The sequence below is a fragment of the Rattus rattus genome, chromosome 7, assembly GCF_011064425.1.
Source record: "Rattus rattus isolate New Zealand chromosome 7, Rrattus_CSIRO_v1, whole genome shotgun sequence".
NCBI classification, from domain to species: Eukaryota; Metazoa; Chordata; class Mammalia; order Rodentia; family Muridae; genus Rattus; species Rattus rattus.
The window spans coordinates 5,872,516-5,890,095 of record NC_046160.1 but is presented as its reverse complement, the minus strand read 5'-3'; the positions used below and the strand labels follow the sequence as shown (position 1 = coordinate 5,890,095).

At 46.9% G+C, this 17,580-nt stretch overlaps 1 protein-coding gene across 2 annotated transcripts in view; it reads left to right on the top strand.

The window, feature by feature from the left end:
* Positions 1-244: 244 nt before the first annotated feature.
* The window catches only part of Socs5 (suppressor of cytokine signaling 5), a 32,049-nt gene continuing 14,713 nt past the window's right edge, over positions 245-17,580 (top strand). The window contains exon 1 of one of the 2 annotated variants that reach the window (XM_032908721.1): positions 245-392. The gene's annotated coding sequence lies outside the window, so the exon portion shown is untranslated. Of the gene's footprint in view, positions 393-587; positions 948-17,580 lie in introns of those variants that run through there. The other variant, XM_032908720.1, reaches the window with a different exon arrangement.

The window sequence follows — 17,580 nt, the reverse complement described above, 5'->3', positions numbered from 1 at the left end:
ACTCCCTACCCGCACCTCTGGTTGACCTTCCACCTTAGCGCCCACCCCAGCGGGCTCCACGGCCCCGTGACCCACTCCAGCCTCCTAGACTCCCAGTCCTCGCCCCCTCCCCTCCAGCCCTAGCCGGCTCTGCCCCGCCCACCCCGGCCACGTGTCAGTCTCTCTCCCACCTGACTGGCTCCTCCCTCTTCGGCCGAACCCGGCCGCTGTCGCAGCTGCCCGACTCCAAAATGGCAGCCGCGCACAGCACGCACCAGCGCGGCTGGACCTCCTTAACTCGCCGGCCTCCCCTCTGGAGCTCCCAGCCTCCCTCCTCCGGCCTTCACCTACCCGCCTCTGGATTGGCCGCCGGGAGTCCCGCCCATCCAGAGCCCCGCCTGCCATTGGTCACGGTAGGCTGCCCTTCAGAGAGGCGTGGCCCCGCCCGCCCCCCCACCCCGGGAGGTATTTTCCATTCCGGTGGGGGGTTGGGGGGCGGGGGGAGGGGAGAGGGTGACGAGGGGGAGGCGGCCGGGAAGGGGTGGGGGCTGGCGGGGGCATCCGGCCGAGCTGGGGTCCCCGGGCTCCGTCCGGAGGAAGCGAGGCTGCGCCGGCCGGGCAGGAGCGGAGGACGGGACGCGCGGGCGGTCGCCCTCGCCCTGTCGCTGACTGCGCCGCCCCGGCCCATCCTGCCTGGCCGCAGGTGCCCTGGATGAGGCCGCCGCGCGTGTCCCGGCCGCTGAGTGTCCCCGCGGTCGCCCGGCGCCGGCCCGCAAGCCGCCGCCTCTCCTCGCCCGGGTCCCGGTGCCCGGCGCAGTCTTCCTCCGGCGGGCGCCTCCGCACCTCGGCGCAGGCGGCACGGCCCTTGGGCCGGGATGGATCCGCCGGGAAGAGGAAGACCAGCCGGGGCGTTGAGCCCCTGCACCCGGTGCCGCGCGTAGTGGGAGCTTACGCGCAGTAGGCTCTCGGTACGTCTCGGAGGAATTGCTTTTCGGTTGGAGTCAGGGCACCTAAGGGGAAGAAGGGGTTGTCTGGGGCTGATAGGAGGGCATTCGTCATCGGGGTCGTGGTGGGTCGAGTCTGGATGGGGGAGGTCGTCGGTGCCCACTGCAAGGGTAGAGGGGACCAGTCAATTCACCTGGAGCCCCAGCGCTCCGACCTGAGGGTCCTCAAGGTCGACGGTAAAAGGTCTACCTAAAAGGTCTACCGGGAGATGAAGGAAGGAGCTGGGGAGCGCGGATGCGGGAAAAGACTGGAGCATCTCCGGGGGGTTAACCTGAGGTGGTTACTTTAGTACAGGATGCGGAGGCGGCCGCAAGGAAGACCCCGCTCCAAGTCCTTGAGCTTTTAATAAATGGTTCTTTGGTGCTGGGGCTTGGGCATTCGAGTAGCTGAAGCCGAGTGACTTTGTGGCGGCGAGGGAGTTGCATTGACAGAAGGATGCTAAGGAACAGCAGAAATACACTTGGTGTGGTTCTCAACTTTGAAGGCTATGGGGGTCAGTCACGAGCTTTTGACATTTTTATTTTGGCGTTCCAAGCAAACGGTGGCTCGCTGCTGGACTTCGGTCAGTGATCCTTTACTTTAAACTGTATGTATGTATTTGATGGGTTTGGGCAGTTATCAGTTTTACTGGACATTCTTCCAGCTACATCTTGACTTCTTACAGCAGCTTCTCCATCTACACCGGAGGCTTGCTCCTTTCAAAGTTAACACTAGGCTGGACTGTACTATTCCGATTTACTGACATTTATCCTGGAAGACTAGTAAGGCATGCTTGCTTTTAACTGTTTCTTTACAAGGCCATGTAAGATTGAACAACATGTTCTATAGAAGTTTAAAAATGGTTTCTCTTTAAGTATTGAGATGAAAAAGATGCTGGTATTGGAGGACAGTGCTAAAATGAGCTTGAGTGTTCTAACAGTTGGGAATTTAGTCAAATGCATACTTTAATCTTAATAGTCTCGTATTCACAGCCCTCTTTTGAGACTGGCTTAGCAACGGAAGCAAGACACACACGCATGGGCAATGGCTGTTGTCCGGAGTTCACCTTTGTGGCTGTCCTGTAGGGATATTACCTTTTTCATTCCCAGGGAATAGAGTAAGCTAAGAAGTGCACTGCTAGTCCTTAGTCTCTTTTTAAAGTCACATCTGTATTACTAATTTCATACATTTCTTGAGTTCTCTACCGCTTACAAAATGAAGACTCACTTGATTAGAGAGTACTTAAAATTTAGGGGAAAAATCTGAAGGATTTTTCTGAAGGCTAATTCAAACATTTCTGCAAAAAGGTGCTAATGTTTTTAATTGGTCTCCAGAGTTCTTGAAAAAGTAATGGGTAATTATGTATTTTTCTCCTTATTGTCCTTGAATTTTACCATTTGTCCTTAGGAAGAATGTACTGGCATACAAAACAGCAGCTTAAAATATTGAAACCTAACACCTTTTGACATTATAATGGCTTCTTCATGATTCACCTTGAGATTCCTCTCTGCGGAGCCAGCAGCGGTGGGCTTTCCCTTCCTCCTGGTTGGGAATGGGCTGGCGCTCTCTACTGCTGTGGCCTGAAGCAAAACAGTTTACTGGCTGTGAAGTAATGGTGATAACTTTCACAAAAGGAGAGTGAGAGGCCGATGAGTCATTTCTTTCCGGGCTGGAAGAGCAGAAGGTGGAGATGATCATTCTGTAGATTGGGAATCAAGGCCCAGAGTTTTGAAGGGACTAAATTGCTAGTTGGTTTGGAGCGGGATTGCAGGGCCTGGCCCTGTCACATCCATAGTTTGTTTCTGAGGACTTCTAGTGCCAGCAGTAAATAAGTTTCGGGTTATTTGTGATACTGTCCCTTTGTAACCATGGAGAACTTCGAATGCTTTATATGTGAAGTGATGCAAAACTGCATAAGCTTTTATTTCAAGTTAAGAACAATTATTAGCATTGTTAGTGAAAATGCTAATGGTTTCCTCTCATTGCAAAGAGACAAAGCTGTCATCTAGATTAAAATATTACATGAGCATCTCAGATTAAGCAAGTGTTCTATTTTTGTGCTAAAATTAATTGAGGCTTTTAGATTGCAAAAGGGTTTTTGTATTTTTAAGTGGATTGTGTGAAAATTATTTTCTAACTTGCGGGGTTTTCTTAGGTTGAAGTGGATTTCGGCTCCTTTAAAAGGAAGTAGACTTACATAATTATGAAAATCTAATTTATGCCGTAGTTGTAACAGAGACAGGGGTTGTATTTGAGCCACTTACCGTGCAGCTGCCCTGGCTGGGTGTGGTGCACAAGTAATCAATAATCACAGCACTCGGGAGCAGGGGCAGGGTAGGTGCTGGGTAAGGACCAGCCAAGGGCTGCAGATGTGTAGTTCAAGGACAGCCAAGGGCTGCATACAAAATCCTGTCTCAAAGAAAAGAAAGAAAAGGGAAGTACCTATCTCACGGCATATTGGCGAGGACTAACTGTGCCTAGCATATAGAAAGGGCACAGTAAATATGAGACATTATTTTCTGTGTTTCATTAGGCTTAGTTAGCATGTGTGTCCTTTTCCCCCTTGGTGTTAATTCATTCTTTCAGGCAAAAAACAAAAAGCAAAAACAAAACAAAAAACCTAGAGGAAGACACGGATCCAGCAGACCTTAACGGACGTTTAGTGTCAGTGGCATGTGTAGGGCTTTTGTTCTGCCTCTGCTTACTTTAATTGGACCTACATATTACGTTAATGTATACATGTCTCTAAATGGCGTGGGACAGTTAAGTAGTGCTACCCCAGGGTGCTCCTTTGGCATGTTTCCAGATGGCTCTTCCAAGTGTCGGCACATAGAGAGTAGCTGTGGAAAGCTGTCCTTGTATGTAGGAGAAATGTGTCTCTTTGTAAAGACATCTATTGGTGAAATAAACAGTTGATACAGCTCCCTTAAGGCTCCATTATGTCATATCTGGATCTACGAGAGAATGGCTAAATCCCAGTTACTCCAGAGTGTCACATACTCTGAAGATGTCACATTTGCATAGCTTTGGGGGCTCCTCTTTGAGGTTCTTTTTATCCATATGAACAACAGTCTGTGTTCTGAAGTGCATCTCTCCAGTCACCCTCCCAGCACCTACTACCCTCAGTCCCAGTTTCTCCAGCCCCCCTTCCCTCTGCCATTCAAAACTGTAGACTCCACCATGACCCGGTCCCCAGTGCTGACTGGAATCTAGAGCCTCAGGTGTGCCAGGCCAGCACTCCAGACTCCTCCTGGCCCTTTTTCGAGCCTCATCTTTTGTGTGGCACCCACACATGCAAATTCCAAATGTGTGCCTTGCCTTTATTTATTGATTTTTAAATAGACTACAATACCAGCCCTCAAGTCTGGGAGGAGAATTCCCTTTCTCCAGTGTCGCTGAAAACCCTCATTTCAGTTTCATTATTCTAGATTGAAAAAGTATTGACGCTTCTTTGTAGGTATTCTGGAGAAAGTACAGAGTTCTAGAGCTTTCTGAGTGAGCTTAGATAAGAAGAGTTTATAAGGTGTTTTGACTGCTGAGTGAACCATGTAGACGAATCATTGGACCCCGTTTTCTGTAAGTTAACCTCTCATCAACATTTTACATATTTACTCTATGTGTGTGAGCATGGGCATTGAGTAGAGGACAACTTAGGACGCAGGACTCGTCACCTACCGTGTAGGTTCTGGGAGTGGAACCCAAGTTGTCAGGCTTGGCACCACAAGTGCCATTAACTGCTGAGCCCTCTATCCTCTGGTCCTATTGAGTTCCTTTCTTTATTCATTAAACTGCTAGGTTTTAGCAATTTGTGTAACTCCAACTTTAAAAAGTAACTCTTTTAATTTGCGGTAACTCAGGTCGGGCTAGCATTATGAACTGTGGTTTGGAGGATGTGGCAGGTGGGGAGTTAATAGCTTTTGTTAGCACGGCCAGAGTCGCTGGAGTCACCTGAGAGGCGGTCACCTGGAACCGTCAGACGTTCCTCGGGTTATAATTGTCTTTCACTTTTTTAGGATCTTAATGTTTGAAAAGTGACCGACTCCTAGTCTTTTGATTATTGTAAAGATAATGATTTTATCACAGTCCATAGGACAGTTATTGGATTCCTGACTTACTGGGATTCTATAGAAACAAACCAGGTTTTCTTTGGGTTTATCATATATTCACATATTCTAATTATGTGAATTCATTATTTAGTTAAATATGATTTTGCAGGCATCAGAAATACATTAAAGTAGAATGGGCATCAGGTCCCTCCCCCTTAGATCGGAGAGGGTGTGTGTTGGCAGATATTGAAATGGTGTGGCACTGAGAATGTTTGTCGTTCAGGGTGCGTGGGCGGAGTAGACAATCCATGCTGCTTCCTTAGCCTTGGCGTGGTTGTTAGAGAGCACAAGGGACAGATACAGCATGTAAGTTCTTCAGCTGCATTGGTCAGGGTTTTTATTTTTGAGGAGAAAGGGGTCTTTGGATCTGGTTGGAGCAGAACGAACCTTGGAAGGGTAATCAGGCTACACTGTTGCTCATGTTAATGGAGGGTAAATTTTACTTGGGTCGTTTAAGTGAAAATTAGTTGCCTGCCTTGGTATGTAGGTGAACAATTCAAATAAATGATTGGAAAGAGACCATAATGACACTGTTCCATTTCTACACGTTCATATATGCATTTAACACTGTGGGGAACCAAAATATGCCACCCTAAAATATACCTCTTTGGAATATTTAGAAAAACTGTCGACTCTGGAATAGTTTTAAAGAGCTGTCTTTTTTTCTAGAAGAAATTTCCATCTATAAAAGAAATGTGCACTAGTAAACAGTGATGTACTCTAGGCTTCTGTGAGCCTCCCTTATCTCCTTAAGGAGGAGGAAGGGAGATTAGAGGACTGCAGCCCTCCCAGACAGATTGCCACAGGCTGTCACCTATTCTTCTGAGGGCAGCACCTTGGAGGCGTTATCTGACTAACAGCACCACCTGTTGTCAGTTGTACAAGCACACTGCTCTGCTGCAGCTACACAGGGTTTGTTGCCACCACGTCCCCACTGTACGTCAGGAGACAGTGTAACCCAGTCAAGGGGCCTTCTCTGCTGCATTCTGTCTTAGGCCTGTAGTCCGCCCCTTTAAGCTACAGGTCCCCCATCTGTGGATTCAGCCTTGCATTGAAAACACTGTGGGAAAAGCGTGCCCTGTAATGAATGTGTACGGATGGTTCTTCCTGTTGTTTACTCTGGCAGTGAGGAGTAACAGCTATTTGCATGCTTTTACCTTTATTAGTATTACTCATACTGTAGAGTACTCGCTTAGAATGCTACAAAACGGCAGGACCCCAGCACGGCATAGAGACAGGGTGCGGTAATACGTCTGTAAACCTGACAGGAGTAAGAAGATAATAAATTGAAGGTCATCTTCACTATGTGAAGGTCAAAGCCAGTCCGAGCTATATGAGACCCTGCCTTAAAAGAACCCAGGAGAATACATACAGATTACACGCAGATGCTATGCCATTTCACATAAGGGGCTTGAACATCTACGCACTCTGTGTGGTGGTGGAGGTCGGTCTTGGGGACTGATCTCTTTGGCTGTGGTCGATCTAAAGGATCTCTAAGCGTTAAATGGAACATCAGGCTGTTTGCATGAGACTGCAATCTATTACCCTTCATTTAGAGCAATGGCTGATGAGCTTCCTTTTACATTTCTAGGTGATGCAGTAGAGTGGCAGTGCCAGTTGCCAGCTGTAGCTGGTGCCGTGTGCTGCTGCAGGCGGTTAGGTCGGGCCAGCAAGGGGGCCGAGGAGCACGCCTTGATGAGCTTTCATGGCGCATAGGGATCATCCATTCGGATGAAGATACTCCAAATTCTATTTATAGGACCTGACTTGGACCCAGGAAGGGGATCCAGAAGCGCCATAGATGGCTTCCTTGAAGGCATTTATGGTTGCTGTTGGGCCAGAAAGCCCAGTAACAGCAAGGGTTGTTGGGCACGGTTCTGGAAACAAAGGTGGCATTGTGCATACAGTAATTATCAAAAGGCTCCCATCTCTAGCTGTTATTCTACTGCTCTTCGTTCCCTTCATTTGTCAACAGTCGGAAGGGTGGGTGGCATTATCCAATTTATACAAAGGGATTGACTCAAGGACATTAAGTGACTTTCCCAAGACAACTATTACGTGGAGGATTTGGGACCAAGGCTCAAGTCTTTTGATCACTAATCCTGCACATATCTCAGGATATTAAAACCATCTTTTAATAGGTTAATTTAAGGCTTATGAGGTACTTTTAACTCCTTGCCTAGAGAGTATATATAGATATTTTGAAAGGATTTGTAGACAGTGTTTAAATTATTTCTCTCTCTCCCCCCCCTCCCCCTCTCTCTCTCTGTGTGTGTGTGTGTGTGTGTGTGTGTGTGTGTGTGTGTGTAGCTTCAGGTTGCTCAGGCTCTGTAACGTAGTCTGGCCTTGAACTCAAGAGATCTTATGCCTCAAGCCTTTCTACTTTTGTGTTTTTAAGAACGTGGTAGGATAGGCCTGAAACCCTAACATTCAGAAATTGAAGCAAGACCATCACAAATTTGACTCCAGCCTGAGTGCTATGTAGCCACAGAACAACTTTGAACAGAAAGAAAGGGGAGCTGGAAAGATGGCCCAGTGGTTAAGGTCACTGGCTGTTTTTCTAGAGGACCCAGGTTCAATTCCCAGCACCCACGTAACAACTCACAACCATTTGTAATTCTAGTCCTAGGAATCTGATGCCCTCTTCTGGCTTCCATGGGTACTGGGGATACACATAGTGCAAAGACATATGTGCAGGCAAAACAATTTTTAAAATTAAAAATTTTTAAAACGAAAAAATTCTTTTCAAGAGAAACTAGAGATGTCTTACTATGTCATTTCGCCCTTTGAAATTGGCAGTTCAGTCTTGGCCACCCATAAAATGCTTCTTTGGTTGACTTTATGAAATTGTGAATCATGAATGATTGTTAACAAGAAAAATGTCATGGGAGTGCAATGGGAGTGAATGGGAGTGCAGTCCCTGGGTCACTAGAGTCCTGAGTAGTGAGGGGCAAGTGTTAGGGTTGTGCTGGACAGGAGACACTGCCCTGACTGAAGCGGGTCCTGAGCAGAGCAGGTGGAGACGGAGGGAGGGAGGCAAAGGGTTAATTCAGCATGTTAGCCAAAGCACTGAGCCTCAGAACCGGCTCAAAGCTGAGAGCAAACACAGGAAAGGACCAGGGCGGCCCTCACTGTGCGTGGTCTTTTACGTATGCACATGCATACTGTATGTGCTAATGGTGACCGACTAAGTGTGTATGAAAATGTCGTGTGAGCGTCAAATACCACACATGGGAGAGTGTAGGTAAGAAACCCTGATGCTCCTGTGAAGGAGAGACAGCCCAAGGGAGCGCACACACAGGCATGGAGAAGCACTGAAGACCACAGCCCAGGAGGCAGGCGGGAGTAGAATTGCGTGAGGTGCTCAGAGAGAGCCACACGTCTGTAACCTAACGGTGGTAAGGAGGTAGGAGGAGGGAACAGTGAGGCGTCCAGACAGACTTCCTCCACTCTTCTCTTTAGTCGGTGCAGATGGTGTTAATACAGCGTGAGAATGGCTAATTGCAAGCTGGCTGCATTGTCTGATTGTTTCTTCACTCGTTTTTTCTGTGCAGGGTTAGCTAATGGCTTTAAATAGTAGACGGGAGCTCGTAAAAATAAAACAAGCCAGCCCGAGTTACTATTTATTCTGAATTATTACAAATGAAAGGGCACGGTGTGTTTAAGGAGATGTGTAAAATGTGAGCTTTCTGCATGAGTGTAAGAGGAAAACGAAGGCGCTCCACTCGATCCAGCAGGGGCAGAATAAAGGACGGAAGCCTTAGACGCTGTATTAGAGTTGGATCTTCATTTGGCTATGTACACTGGAAAGTAGGACTGTTGGGCATATTTTTAAAATAATGGCCATAGAGGTGATGGATAGAATATTCTGGAGGGAAGGCTTGTGGAGACCTTACTTACTAGTGACTGCATATGACAAGATGCATGAGGGGATTCGGAGACCCTGTCTGACCTCTCACCAGGACATTACCATTGAGGACACCATTGAAGGCTGCCTTTGCGTAAGAAGGATTATCTGATAGTCTGAATCAAAGAATTTGTGACGGAATGGAGATGACACCTGGGTTCAGAGAAACACAAGAAATATTCTCTAGACCTGGGTTTGCTGGGGGTGGTGGGGATGGAGCATAAGCTAGCTAGCTTGGCAGGGTGGGGAGGGTTGGGTTTGCACGTCCACAGGTAATTTTTAAGTAAGTCATGATGTGAGCAGGATATCAGTTAGCACACAAGTCTAGATCACGAGCCTGGTCTCGTTTGCAGATACAGTTGGGAAGTATACGTTAGTTGCTGAAAATCAGGAAGAGCGGCAGATGCTAATCATGGTTTTTAGATGATAATACATCCAGAACAAAAAACTCCTAACACTTGAACTCACAACTGTGAAATGTAAAAACATTTAGAAAATTTTGCCATCCAAAACTCTTCACTGTATAGAGAGAGCATCCTGGCCTCAAGTGCACAGAGGTCCCGCCACATCTGTGTGGCACTGGCTGTGACTCTGCTTGCTTTTAGGGTCTTTGTTTGTTCTGGGCAGTCTGGGATTCTGAGCAGACAAGGGCTTTCTTCAGCTCTAACCCAGAGGATCCCTGAGCCACCAGCTTTGCCCTTCCTCCCGAGCCCTCCAGCCTGTGAGTGCCTCAGGCTCTGGAAGGGTAGGAAGAGTGCTGTAAGTTTGCAGCTCTCCTCAGTGGAACTAGGGCAGTGTCTCAACCTTCCTAATGCAGCTCTCACAGTTCCTCACGGTGTCATGACTCCCAACCATAAAATTATTTTTTGATACTTCATAACTAATTTTGCTACTGTTTTGAATCATAAAGTATCTGATGTTGGGTATCGGATCTGCAACCCCACTGGGGTCATGACCCACAGGTTGAGAAATACTAAACTAGGAGGCATTGTTGAATCAGTAAGATTGGCATGTCTAGTCTCAGTAAAATATAAGTACATCTGGTTGGAGCAAGATGTTCAAGCCCTGAGAGGAATGTGGGAAGAATCTGGTAGGTGATTGAGTTTCGTGGAAACAGTGCATGTAGGTTCAGCTCTAAAGAAAGTGGAGGAGATTGTGGAGTGAGAGGGGCAATCTGCTTTGGAGGAGGGAACACAGTGCCAAGAACCAAGAGCGGGAAGTGGTGATGGGTGAGGACAGCTTCCTGTCACTAACAGGCCTAAGTTACCCAGTGAGGAAGAGCAGAGGTCCAGTCTGACCCATGGCCTCGTTGCTCTGAGCCTGTAGTGATGTAACACATCAGGGTGGGAGTGAGTGGCCGAGGGAAATGGCCCATCTTTTGACTAAGAAGCAAAAGGAGAGCCCGGAATCCCAGCATCTCCTTTGAGGGTGTACCCCCGATGACCTGAGGACCTTTCCCTAGGCCCATCTCGAAGGCTCTACCACCTCCTGTCAGTGCCGTCTGCAGGTGAGAGCCTCTGAGGACATTCAGAATCCAGATTAAAGCAGTCTGAACTGGGGTCTGAGAAACCAGAACAGGTAGACAGCTGCTGGGAACTAAAACTTGGATTTGAGGCTCCCTGGAGCAACTGAGAAAACGGGACACGAGCACGATGATAAGGAACAGCAGTTGGGCACTGAAATGGCAGTTGTTTCTTCTGTCTGTGATAACCTGTTTACGGTCTAGACAGCGCTGATGATCTGTGTGCAGTTTAAAGCCCATGCATTTTCTTCATTTTGTTACCATGTCTCTCTACAGTAGTGAGTCTTAAAATTTCATGGACTTGAGAGTTTTATGGGTCTCAAAACTCTGGTTTAGTAAATTATAAGAGGGCCAGTACATGCAAGAAAATTCAAACATGCTAAGTATACTTTTTTAATTTCTATTTTTTTTTTTACCTGTTTCAGGTATCTAAGGCTGCCTTTGAACTTTGACCCTCTTGCCTCCACTTCCCACAGCCTGGCATCATAAGTCTGAGCCACAATGCCAACCTCAGTTCCATACTCTTTGGACACTTTTTATATCCATATAATTCACAATTCCCATCAATCCCAAAAGATTCCTTGTGCCCCTTCCATTCTCGTTTTCTCTTTTTTACATACCTGCAACCAGTGTTCTGGGTTTTCCCCCAATATAAGATGATTTTCAAAGCTGCAGAGGGTAGCTCAGGGTAAAGATCTTGCTGTACACGCATGTGGGCTGAGTTTGGATTCCTAACATCTGTGTAGAAAGCCAGGTGTGACTGCATGACCAGCCAATCCAGATGAGAGGGCAGGCAAGCATCGGGGTCAACCAGAGACCCTGTCTCAGACAAGACGGTGAAGAGCAGTAGAGAGGCCTGATCATATGCCTGACTGCACGTGTGGTGTGCACACACGGGCACCTGTGACACATACCTCATACACACCTATGCCATGTGCACACACGGGCACCTGTGACACACACCTCATACACACCCATGCCATGCGCACACACGGGCACCTGTGACGCACACCTCATACACACCCATGCCATGTGCACACACGGGCACCTGTGACGCACACCTCATAAACACCCATGCCATGTGCACACACGGGCGCCTGTGACGCACACCTCATACACACCCATGCCATGTGCACACACAGGCACCTGTGACGCACACCTCATAAACACCCATGCCATGTGCACACACGGGCGCCTGTGACGCACACCTCATACACACCCATGCCATGTGCACACACAGGCACCTGTGACGCACACCTCATAAACACCCATGCCATGTGCACACACGGGCACCTGTGACACATACCTCATACACACTACACATGATGTGCACACACAGGTGTCCATGACGCACAGCACATGCACACCACATGTGCACTATTTTTTTTTTTTTTTTTTTTGTTCTTTTTTTTGGAGCTGGGGACCCGAACCTTGAGGGCCTTAAGCTTCCTGAGGCAAGCGCTCTACCACTGAGCTAAATCCCCAACCCCCACATGTGCACTATTAAGACTAATTGTACTGTTGTAGAGTTTAGTGAAGGGAGTAAGCTTTAGTGAACACTGGATATATTTTCTTAGGGCAGGTTCTCTTTCTCTCTTTAGGAAATACTTAGAGGTACAGTTGCTCAAAACAGTTTCCAAGGTGATTTACCATTTTACAGTCTGATTGTTAACTCCTCAGCTCGACTGAACAAGAAAGGCCCAAGAGACTAGAAAGCTCATCTCAGAGAACTGTTTGAGGGTAGCAGTTATGCCCTAGGTTCTGGATGTTCGAAGAGGAGGGTGTGGGTTACCACCTAGTGCGACCCTTTCTCTCTCTGCTGGGTGACTGAGATGGCATTGGCTGTATGTCCTATTCCCCATATCCTGGCCAAGGTAGTGTGAAACCTAGAAAACCATGATCTAAAGTAAATGTGTCCCCTAAGGCCTGGTTCTCAGCCCTCCTGATGCTGCGGCCCTTTAATAGAATTCCTGATCCCCAGTCAGAAAATCATTTATTTCTGTTGCTACCTCATAACTGCTATTTCACTACTGTTGTGCATCATAATGTAAACCTCTGTGTTCCCGATGGTCTTAGGGGACCCCTGTGCAAGGATTGCTCCACAGGGATTGACCAGTTCCTGAGAACCACTGCCTCAAGGCGTTTCCCCTGAGTATGTCGTTCAGGGGACATAGAACTGACTGACACACCCTCTCCCTCAGACACACCCTCTCTCTCAGCGTCTCCTGCCCTGCTGGGCTAGCTGCCATGTTGGGGTAGCTCACTGTGGTTTGAACCTCACTTTCCTGGCAGTTGTTGATAATTAAGTACGCTGTCATGTGCTTTTGGGGCCTTGCATGTTATCCTTTATGAAACACTTGTTCAGAACAGCCACTGTCCATCTACTGAGTCTTAGTGTTCTCTCCCGGTCTGTGGTCTCACTATTCATGGTGGTGCCTTCCATTTCATTCATATTTTCGTTTATGCTAGAGTTTACTGGGTCCCCAGTAGCAGTGGAGAATATAGATCTCTCTTTGTTTAGATCTAATTTCTAGAGCAGTGCTGTATACTTTTCTGGGAAAGTTTCCACAAGGTTTTACTTTTATGTTTGTATTTCTCAACTCTTCTCACAGGTCTCCGGTGCTCTGCCCGGCAGATTGTGCCCAGATGTCACCAGCCTTGAGCCTTAGATGGAGCCAGTTCAGGCAGACTCCTGACTGCCTGGTTCCCTCCTACACCCAGACAAAAGGCAGTCCTAGGCCCACCTACTCATCGTCCTGTTCTCAGGCATCCGGTCCCATGCCACTTGATTTCTACTTGTTCCTAGCAGCAGACACTTAGACAATTCATAATTAGTGAGCCGAGGCTTTTCCTTCACTTCTGACGTGGAGAGCATTGTGCATGCCGCTAGCTCAGGAGCAGGCCAGACTTGGCGAGTATAGATTCTGCTGAGTGGAAAACCCTATTCTGATGCGTTAAAGTCAGAAAACCCTAAATAAAGCCATCGGAAGTTGGGGCCATCTGTAGAGCCTGCGCTTCTGTGGTCCTGCAGAAGGTCTAGCCAGTGCCATTCACTCCAGTGCCGACTGGGAATGGGAATACAGGTTGGCCCAGGCGGACCTTGCCTTGCACTCACCCCGCTCCAGCCTTCCTGAGTCTTCCTTTGTCTTCCTTTGATTTGTGTTCTGGGTGGAGCTTCCGCCTAGGGCCCTTTGCGTGAGGTCACTGCAAGCCCTTTCTCTCCAAGGCTTAGTTACTCTTTGGTTTCTAACTGGATGGTACTTCCTGTGTCTGTCCCTAGCATCTAAAGCATATGGACCTGGAAACTCTTCAGAAAGTCATTTTAGTGACTGGGATTCATGTACATGCTATGTATAGACCATCTTAGACGTCTAGAGAATGTTAATATTGAGAGATTAGAGAATGTAGTTGACAGACAAGTAAGTAGACCCTAGGGTGGCACCATTCATCCACCCATTCAAAAATGGCTTTAATGTCAATGTTCTAGAATGCATTTTCTATGGCAGCTGTAGACCTAGAAACTTACCGTGCCTGGGAAAATAGGTTTTAGTTTAAGCAAACAGAGAGGACTAACATGGCAGACAGCTGTTGTACACTTTGTTAGATCAGACAGTGAAAGAGTGACGGTTAATACACGACACCTTTATCATCTGTGTCTGCCAGCGACCACGGCTCTTCTTGTCAAGATCGGAGACAGTCGTGTATTTTCCTTTATTTTTCGGTAGCCTTTGTGAAGGGCTATGTCGCTGTAAGCCAGGTGTTTAGTATCTTGAGCCTCGGTTTTATCACAACACTGATGAGAACCAGCTACTGTGGAAACTACCTATTCGTGTGGCTGGTGACATCCCAGGTGTGACGTGTGTTCCTGCAGAGCCACCCTGCCCCAGTCTTACTCACGCTGAGATGGGACTTCACTTAATTGCCTAGGCTGGGCTTGAACCCATGCTATAGCTTAGGCAGGCCTTGAGCTTGTGATCCTCCTGCCTCAGTTTCCCAAGTAACTAGGCCTGTATCATTAGACTGCTTATCTCAAATAAGGTGAGTGCACGCTTTGCCCTGGGCGGCTCCTGAGTAATTGTTAAGATTGTTTAAGTGGAAGGGACGTGTTAGGTGTCTAGGGGAAGTGGGAGGTGGGGAGCTGGGAGGTGGCGTGACCAAGATATATTGTATACATATATGAAATTCTTGATTTTACCAAGAAGATTGTCTTCTTCTACTTAGAAGGCTCAGGTCTGAAACTAAAGCTGTTGTGGCTTGATCTGTACTGCAGATATTGCTGGCCACTGCCAATGTTAGAGAATGCTCAGACTGCTTGATTTTGTGACTGTTTTCTAGGGCGGAGTAAAGAGCTATAACCCTCCTTAGCATAGGCTGAGAAACAAACAGCTCTATTAATATTTATCAAGAATCTTTGTTTTAAAGTTTGTTACCTCAAACATAGACCGTCTCCTTAGGATACTTTTTCAAAAGGAAATGTTTAAAGTACACTGAAGAAAAAGATCAGTAGAGGTAAACCCATCCTCTGCATTAACAACTTGCTAGAAGTTTCTACAGTGTCTCCCAATTGACGTCATAATGACAGTTACCCCGTGTCCCACCTGCGAGGTGATGGATGGAGGGGTGAGGATACAGCGTGCATCTCACAGGACAGATTCGGTTGTAAGAAGCTGAGCAATTATGTCCCGAAGGCTCAGGACGCAGTGTGTGTTCATTTCCAGTACGGTTCACCCTGGCATTGAGAAGGAAAACAGCAGCTGCACCTTTAATGATTTTGCTTTTATAGAAATGTCTCTGACATTAAAGAGAGCAGTTTTTATATGGCAGGTAAGTAGATTAACCTAATTCCTTTCAGATGGAAGGTTATTGACATGATTATTGGAAATCTGATTATCAGTGGTTTGCCTCCTACCCAAGAAAATTCCAGTTTGGGGTGCTTTCTCATAGGCACATAGAGCAAAAGAGCATTCAGTTACTCCTCCTAAAGAGTCTTGTCAAGCTTTCAAAGAACTCTTCAGATCCAACACATTCGCCTCAGCGTAGGTAGGAAGCTTCCCTATTGGTCAGTGAGCCAGAGGTCAGTAGCCACCCACACCACACGGCAGCCAGTGATATAATCTGTAGCCCAAGCCAGGACTAGAGCAGACACCCTGGGCTCCGATACCCTTTCTGTGTTTGCCATTTAGAACTTGCATGTAAGTTTCTATACCTCACCTAGTGTTGTAGGTTATTAAAAACAGTATAAGATTGCAATTCCTCTCTGGAATATCTTTTCTGTAGAGATGAATTTGAAGTCTCCAAAATGAACTGAAAAGAAAAGAATGAATTGTGATATTAATTGTAAGAGACTAGAGCATGGTGTAGGTGTGAAAATAAAGTTGAATGGCAGAGGGCAGGGTTGGGGGGAGGTTCAGCTGGAGTGAGGTGAGCCCTAAGGATGGACGAAAGGTTCTGTACTGTTAAACATTCTCAGAGAAGATGGCCTGGTCTGGGAGACTGAGGGCACTCACTCGGGTGCTGGAGAAATCTAAGAAAGTGGCAGACACCACAAGGAGCGAAAGTGGAGAGAGACAGACATGGGTGGGGGTAGGGATGGGGGTGAGGGACCAGTTGGATAAGGTCATATAAGTGGTGTTGAGTGGAGGAAAAGTAAAAATTTCCAGTTTGTTTGTTTAGTTGGTTTGGTTTTTTTGTTTTTTGTTTTTGTTTTTTATTTGTTTACAAAATTCAGTAGAAACAGGGTGGTGGCATCTGCTTTGGGGATTGTTAACTCAGACGCTGTGAACTTGCTGTACAGTGAAGAACAGCCATGTTGGGACAGACTTAGCAGTTGCTGGACACTAAAGGGTGTAACTGTGACCTTGAATGCCTTTCCATCCACACCAGCTTCTCAGCTGATGAGAATCAGTCCTAGAAAATACTTGAGTAGACACACACAGCGCAAGGCCTCACGGGTGGAGGGGCAGGGCGTGTGTAAAACACCTACACCAAAGTTTACAGTTTCCCTGGGGGTTGGGGGGTGGTAGACAGCTCAGTCAATAAACTGAGTAATTCGTTTGTGGTGCAGGCATGAGGATCTGAGTCCGGTTCCCTAGTACCCATATAAAAAGTGGGGAGTAGGACCATGTACCTGTGACTGCCATCAGTACTGGGGAGGCAGAGACAGGAGGATTCCCAAGACTTGACGGCCACACACGCACATAGTCACATGGGGGACGGATAATCTCTGTTAACTTGAGCTAGGTGGATTTTATTAAATGAAATTCATCATTCCCAGAAAACTAATGTTTTCTTTCCTCCATGTAAATAAATAAAGGAGTGGAATTCTGATTTTTTCACATAGCTAGGAATATGCAGGATGGGGACAGCGTTCACACTGTTCAGTACAGAGTAGCGTCTTAGAGTGCACGGTGTAGGATCAGATGTCCAGAGCTAGAGACCTGCTGCTTGCTTTGTTTAGGGCAGCGTCTTCGAACATGCACTCTCGGCCCCTGGCTATACTGGCATTTGGTATTCCACACTGTCACCTCTGTTTCTGTTTGCCTGTAAGTAGCTTATCAGCTGGTCTGTATACAGGGCGATGCACCTTGCTGCCACTGGCCAATTCCTGTGACTGACCGCCGGCCCCCAGGGCTTCCTGAGAGTCCGTGGAGGGAACCTGCACCTGTCATTCTCTTGCTACTGATCGTCCTCTGCCTCTGACCTGTCTTGTGTCATGTAACTCACACATCACACATTTTCTCCTTGAAAAGTGTTAATGCTTTTATTTATTCTGCATTTTACCCATAACTATGGGTTTATAATATAAAGTTAAGTTGGTATTTTTTAAGATCTTTAAATAGCACATTTTTCCAACTTGAAAATTAATACTTATCAAATCCAGTGTTTAGAGATTTTAAAAAGATAAAATTACAATAATCAAAAACTATGCAGAGATCTTCTCAGGGTGTTCCTTATCTATGTTTTTAAATATTTTAAATCTATTTCTTTCATGTACATAAATGTTCTGCTGCATGTTTGTCTGTACACCTTGTGTCCCTGGTGTCTGGAGGCCTTGGATTTCCTAGAACTGGGGTTATTGGTAC